This window comes from Triticum dicoccoides, chromosome 7A (assembly GCF_002162155.2).
Source record: "Triticum dicoccoides isolate Atlit2015 ecotype Zavitan chromosome 7A, WEW_v2.0, whole genome shotgun sequence".
Lineage (NCBI taxonomy): Eukaryota > Viridiplantae > Streptophyta > Magnoliopsida > Poales > Poaceae > Triticum > Triticum dicoccoides.
Window position 1 is genome coordinate 12,769,604 of NC_041392.1, and position 7,788 is coordinate 12,777,391.

General features: G+C 44.4%; 1 pseudogene; it reads right to left on the reverse strand.

Annotated features, from left to right (window-relative positions):
* Positions 1-875: 875 nt before the first annotated feature.
* Positions 876-2,871, reverse strand: LOC119334268 (annotated as a pseudogene).
* Positions 2,872-7,788: the final 4,917 nt, after the last annotated feature.

Here is a 7,788-nt window from a genome sequence, read left to right on the forward strand (position 1 = left end):
GATTATGTGTCATTTTTCATGTTTGCATTTCAGTGCAACGCTTACGATCAAGATGCTTCTACTATTCAGCATGATTTCGCATGAATCTTTGTGTCAGTTGTGTTTGACTTGTATTGAAACATCTGATGTCATGATCATGAGTTCAAAACTTGGCAGTATCTGTGTCACTCAACATAACAGGAGCTCTTTCTTTTGGCAAGATGTACTGAAACATTGAGTAAGGAAAGAGTGATGAAAATTTGAAAAGCAGAGACGATCATGCCCCATGACCAAAAGAATAACAAATTCTTCAAGAAGGATTAACCAGATCAAAACTGGAATAATCAACAGAGAATTGAAACTGAAACCAAGGTGGTGATCAACTAAGCAGAACCAAGAATATCTTCCAATCAACAAGATTCAGGAAACAGAGGCAGACATGAGTATTTAAGAGTTTAATTTTATCTAATTTGATTTAGAGGACCTGAAACAACATGCACTTTACAACAAAAATTGGACTGGTCTCTCATGTCTAACATTATAGTATAGATTGATTGACGCTCTTGCCTAACATGCTGAATTCTACACATGAAAAAGCATCACCTCGAGGGTCAATGCTAGACATGAAAAAGCATCACCTCGAGGGTCAATTCTAGACATGAAAAAGCATCATCTAGAGGGTCTGAAAATTAGCTACACCGAACCAGCAGTATCATCACTTAGCAGACCTTTTCATTTCTACAAGATTTTGGACCTATTTTATCCCTGTTTTATGTGTTCATATGTCATTAACAACTACAAAACTACAAACAACATATATAATGCATGAAGAAATAAACACATGCAAGTATTTCACATACATCTCCAGAATACAAGCATCTAGGCAAGTACCTGCAACTGAATTGCCCGATACATCCAAAACATATCCTGCTGTGGCGTGTCAAAAAGCATAAATTTTGGGGCATTGTATTGTCCAATGACTCTTCTCTTGTGGATTTTTTTGGCCCAAGGGGTGGGCATTGTGACCTGGACAAACACAGACTAGATTATGTTCCGTAAACCCAGATGCTCAGCACCTTCTGCTAGGATTACTGAAGCAGAATCTGCCGGTGACTATTTACGAACATGGAAAAGTCCTGTTACACGATCAAATTTTAGATTTTTCCCAGTCATACTTCGGGATTGATCTTCTGTCTCAGGCTCATCCTTCTTCATATGTATTGCTTTCACCAATATCCTTGTTCTTGGTTCTGGAGTCATCCCTCCCGACTTCATTGTCGTGTAATATTGCAAAGCCTGGTCCAGCTGCCCCTGGGAGTGAAGTCCATGAACCAGAATAGTAAATGATCGCTGATCTGGACCTGATCCATTCCTCTCCATCTCCTCCCATATTTGTTGTACCCCCTTCTCATATTTCATACTGACATAAAGGTTCAATATTAAGTTATACGTGTCAGAGTCCAACTTACAACCTGATTCCTCCATCCTCTGGATCAAATTCATAACATCTCTCGGTTTCTCAGTTGTCTTCAGAATGTAGGTGTATGTCATGTTGTTTGGAGAGCATCCCTTCTTCTCCATATCATCCAAAAGCTCATAAACCTTTTCCGTCCGCCTTATCTTACAGAAGTGTTTGATCAAAGTGTTGTAGGTAGCCACATCTGCTTGACAACCACGGTCATTCATCTCTCCAAAAATCTTAAGTGCTTCTGGAATCTTTTTCTTGAAGCACAATTGGTCAATGATACAGTTGCAAATTGCCACGTCGGGATTGATTCCCTTCTCCCACATGCTTGTGAATAGTTTCACAGCCGTACCAAGTTTGCCAGCTTTGGTTAGTGCATTTATGAACGCACCATATGTGAACAGGTCCGGCTTAAGCTTAGATGCAATGATCTCGTTCCAAACCCTTTTAGCATCAGCCAGGCTTCCCTTGACACACCAACCATTAAGAATGATGTTCCAGCTCTTTATGACAGGAGGGAACTCATCTTTCTTCTGCAGAAAGAGGGCCTCAACCTCCTCGACGTGCTTGTACCGACAGAGCGACATCAGAAGTATCTGGAATCCAACCAAGTTGACCTCAAACCCATAATCCTTCCTCTTGTAGAATACCTCGATCGCTTGCATACCGGTTCAACAGGACAGCAAACATCATGTTCGTTACGACTAACCCACGGCGTTGTTCAGGAATCTCATCGAAGAGCTGTCTCATAAGCCTGACCTTCTTCATCCGCCCAAGGATGTCGAGCATCTCAGTGTACGTCCTTGGGCCGTGCTCATACGAAGGCAGCCCGGCTGCCCAATTGAAGAACAATAGCGCGACCTGCCAATTGGACCTCTGCTTCTGGAGGACTTTCAGAACAACGTCCTCGTCCATCTCATCGGCAAACTGAAAAAGGTCTTTGCCGAGGTCAGCATCGGCAGCACAGGACTTGAGAACTCTCAGAACTTCACCGACGCGGGCATCCAGGGAATCCTCCGAAGCGCTGGTGTGGCAAAGCCTTGGAGATCCGAGAACATATCCTCTTGGAACAATGCTTGGGTGGAAGCGTGGAGGCAAGGCTGCATCGGGAAGCACCTCCAACGCATTCTGTCCAACAGTCTGCGTGCGCGAACCAAGGACAGCGAGCCACCTAGGAACTGCGCACGGACAATGTTTGAGTTAGCATCTCTCCGGAGATTTCAGAGCATGGCACTTGGCTTCTGTGGTACCAATGAAGAAACAGGTGAGGTGGATACGAAGCGTACCGGGGACGGGGGTTTTTGTCCTGAAGGCTGCGGCGAGGACGGCGTAGGCCGACGCCGGCGGCATCTTTCCTGCCGGAGGCAAAGAGGCGAAAGCGCACACAGGAGCAGTGGCGGAGCTTGAAAGAAATCTCTGGAGGGGCGAAGCTGTAAAGAAAAACCAAATACAAAATCAGACGAATACAGCAAGTTAGATATTGCAAATATCGAGAAACTTAGACAATTATATTGATCTTCTCCACAGTAGCCTTACAAAATACATTTCTAATTTACTCCATAACAAAAGGAACTATACCAAAATACCATTTAACCATGGAGCATTCGGTTCACTACAGCAACACTGCACTATAGACTAGCTTTTCGTTTTTTTACACCCTTAAAGTGCATAAGAACATCTTCATAGCTGTACTTCTCTGTGATTTCACTCTCTATTTTTACTAGCAAGCTATTGGCTAGATAATCATCTTCCATGGTATTACGTAGCCTTGTCTTAACGATCCTCAAAGTTGAGAATGCTCGCTCGACACTTGCTGTAGAAACTGGAAGCGTCAGAAGCAATCGCAACAATCGATCAATCAAATTGTAGATAGAATGTCTCCCTGTCTCGAAGAGATATCGACAAAGATTTGTTAAGGTTGACACATTTTTCAACTCTTTATCATTGGAGGCATCCACAAAAAAGTGTTTTGGTTGCTGCTCCAATCCATAGATTTTCCTGTTGGGTGAAATCTGCTGGATAATATTTCATGACTATCTCACAAATATCATCAGCTTTGAAAGATCTGAATTTATTTTTAGGGATCAGGGTAGCACTAGTGGTCAATAGATCCAGTACCTTGTCAGGGCATCTCCAGCCGTTGGCCCCCCCCAGGACACATAAAAATTGCCCCCTGGGGGGCGAGCCGGCGATACACTCGGCGCTGGGGGCGGTTTTGCGCCCAGTCGTCGCCCCCAGGCGCCGAAATTGGCCCACTTTGCAGCCCAATTTCGTCGAATAAAGGGCCCATATGGGCGAGAATAGGCCCATATTCGGCGTGATTTCGCCGTGTCTCGGCGTTCAATTATCAACACAATTATTTCTTATCACATATTTCATCACAGAAAAATCAAATACTTGAACAAAATAGTACAACAACAAATAGTTCAATACAAATTATATAGTTCTGAAGGAAATATGCCCTAGAGGCAATAATAAAGTTATTATTTATTTCCTTATAATCATGATAAATGTTTATTATTCATGCTAAAATTGTATTAACCGGAAACATAATACATGTGTGAATAGATAGACAAACAAAGTGTCACTAGTATGCCTCTACTTGACTAGCTCGTTAATCAAAGATGATTATGTTTCCTAACCATGAACAATGAGTTGTTATTTGATTAACGGGATCACATCATTAAGAAAATGATCTGATTGATATGACCCATTCCATTAGCTTAGCACCCGATCGTTTAGTATGTTGCTATTGCTTTCTCCATGACTTATACATGTTCCTATAACTATGAGATTATCAACTCCCATTTACCGGAGGAACACTTTGGGTACTACCAAACGTCACAACGTAACTGGGTGATTATAAAGGAGTACTACAGGTGTCTCCAAAGGTACATGTTGGGTTGGCGTATTTCGAGATTAGGTTTTATCACTCCTATTGTCGGAGAGGTATCTCTGGGCCCTCTCGGTAATGCACATCACATAAGCCTTGCAAGCATTGCAACTAATGAGTTAGTTGCGAGATGATGTATTACGGAACGAGTAAAGAGACTTGCCGGCAACGAGATTGAACTAGGTATGGGATACCGACGATCAAATCTCGGGCAAGTAACATACCGATGACAAAGGGAACAACGTATGTTGTTATGCGGTCTGACCGATAAAGATCTTCATAGAATATGTAGGAGCCAATATGGGCATCCAGGTCCCACTATTGGTTATTCACCGTAGACATGTCTCGGTCATGTCTACATTGTTCTCGAACCCGTAGGGTCCGCACGCTTAAGGTTACGATGACAGTTAAATTATGAGTTTATGCATTTTGATGTACCGAAGGTTGTTCGGAGTCCCGGATGTGATCACGGACATGACGAGGAGTCTCGAAATGGTCGAGACATAAAGATTGATATATTGGAAGCCTGTATTTGGACATCAGAAGTGTTCCGGGTGAAATCGGGATTTTACCGGAGTACCGGGAGGTTACCGGAACCCCCCGGGAGCCATATGGGCCTTAATGGGCTTTAGTGGAAAGGAGAAAGGGGCAGCCCAAGGTGGCCGCGCGCCTCCCCCCTCCCCTAGTCCTATTAGGACTAGGAGAGGTGGCCGGCCCCCCTCTCCCTCTTTCTCCCTCGGGGAATCCTAGTCCAACTAGGATTGGGGGGGGGGGAGTCCTACTCCCGGGAGGAGTAGGACTCCTCCTGCGCCCACCTCCTGGCCGGCGGCCCCCTCCCCCTTGGCTCCTTTATATACTGAGGTAGAGGCACCCCAGAAACACACAAGTTGATCCACGTGATCTATTCCTTAGCCGTGTGCGGTGCCCCCAGCCACCATAGTCCTCGATAATACTGTAGCGGAGTTTAGGCGAAGCCCTGCTGCTGTAGTACATCAAGATCGTCACCACGCCGTCGTGCTGACGGAACTCTTCCCCGACACTTTGCTGGATCGGAGTCCGGGGATCGTCATCGAGCTGAACGTGTGCTCGAACTCGGAGGTGCCGTAGTTTCGGTGCTTGATCGGTCGGATCGGGAAGACGTACGACTACTTCCTCTACGTTGCGTCAACGCTTCCGCAGTCGGTCTGCGTGGGTACATAGAAAACACTCTCCCATCTCGTTGCTATGCATCACATGATCTTGCGTGAGCGTAGGAAATTTTTTGAAATTACTACGAAACCCAACAGTGGCATCCGAGCCTAGGTTATTTATGTTGATGTTATATGCATGAGTAGAACACAAGTGAGTTGTGGGCGATATAAGTCATACTGCCTACCAGCATGTCATACTTTGGTTCGGCGGCATTGTTGGACGAGACGACCCGGACCAACATTACGCGTACGCTTACGCGAGACCGGTTCCCCCGACGTGCTTTGCACATAGGTGGCTTGCGGGCGACTGTCTCTCCAACTTTAGTTGAACCAAGTATGGCTACGCCCGGTCCTTGTGAAGGTTAAAACGGAGCCTATTTGACAAACTATCGTTGTGGTTTTGATGCGTAGGTGAGATTGGTTCTTGCTTAAGCCCGTAGCAGCCACGTAAAACTTGCAACAACAAAGTAGAGGACGTCTAACTTGTTTTTGCAGGGCATGTTGTGATGTGATATGGTCAAGACATGATGCTGAATTTTATTGTATGAGATGATCATGTTTTGTAACCGAGTTATCGGCAACTGGCAGGAGCCTTATGGTTGTCGTTTTATTGTATGCAATGCAATCGCGATGTAATGCTTTACTTTTATCACTAAGCGGTAGCGATAGTCGTAGAAGCACAAGCTTGGCGAGACGACAACGATGCTACGATGGAGATCAAGGTGTCACGCCGGTGACGATGGTGATCACGACGGTGCTTCGGAGATGGAGATCACAAGCACAAGATGATGATGGCCATATCATATCACTTATATTGATGGCATGTGATGTTTATCCTTTTATGCATCTTATCTTGCTTTGATTGACGGTAGCATTATAAGATGATCTCTCACTAAATTATCAAGAAGTGTTCTCCCTGAGTATGCACCGTTGCGAAAGTTCTTCGTGCTGAGACACCACGTGATGATCGGGTGTGATAGGTTCTACGTTCAAATACAACGGGTGCAAAACAGTTGCACACGCGGAATACTCAGGTTATACTTGACGAGCCAAGCATATACAGATATGACCTCGGAACACAGAGACCGAAAGGTCGAGCATGAATCATATAGTAGATATGATCAATATAACGATGTTCACCATTGAAAACTACTCCATCTCACGTGATGATCGGTTATGGTTTAGTTGATTTGGATTACGTAATCACTTAGAGGATTAGAGGGATGTCTATCTAAGTGGGAGTTCTTTAATTAATTTGATTAACTGAACTTAAATTTATCATGAAACTTAGTACCTGATTAGTATCTTGCTTGTTTATGTTTGATTGTAGATAGATGGCTCGTGCTGTTGTTCCGTTGAATTTTAATGCGTTCCTTGAGAAAGCAAAGTTGAAAGATGATGGTAGCAATTACACGGACTGGGTCCGTAACTTGAGGATTATCCTCATTGCTGCACAGAAGAATTACGTCCTGAAAGCACCGCTGGATGCCAGGCCTGCTGCAGGAGCAACGCCGGATGTTATGAACGTCTGGCAGAGCAAAGCTGATGACTACTTGATAGTTCAGTGTGCCATGCTTTACGGCTTAGAATCGGGACTTCAATGACGTTTTGAACGTCATGGAGCATATGAGATGTTCCAGGAGTTGGAGTTAATATTTCAAGCAAATGCCCGGATTGAGAGATATGAAGTCTCCGATAAGTTCTATAGCTGCAAGATGGAGGAGAACAGTTCTGTCAGTGAGCATATACTCAAAATGTCTGGGTATAATAATCACTTGATTCAATTGGGAGTTAATCTTCCAGATGATTGCGTCATTGAAAGAATTCTTCAATCACTGCCACCAAGCTACAAGAGCTTCGTGATGAACTATAATATGCAAGGGATGAACAAGACTATTCCCGAGCTCTTCGCGATGCTGAAAGCTGCGGAGGTAGAAATCAAGAAGGAGCATCAAGTGTTGATGGTCAACAAGACCACTAGTTTCAAGAAAAAGGGCAAAGGGAAGAAGAAGGGGAACTTCAAAAAGAACGGCAAGCAAGTTGCTACTCAAGAGAAGGAACCCAAACCTGGACCTAAGCCTGAAACTGGGTGCTTCTATTGTAATCAGACTGGTCACTGGAAGCGGAACTGCCCCAAGTATTTGGCGGGTAAGAAGGATGGCAAGGTGAACAAAGGTATATGTGATATACATGTTATTGATGTGTACCTTACTAATGCTCGCAGTAGCACCTGGGTATTTGATACTGGTTCTGTTGCTAAT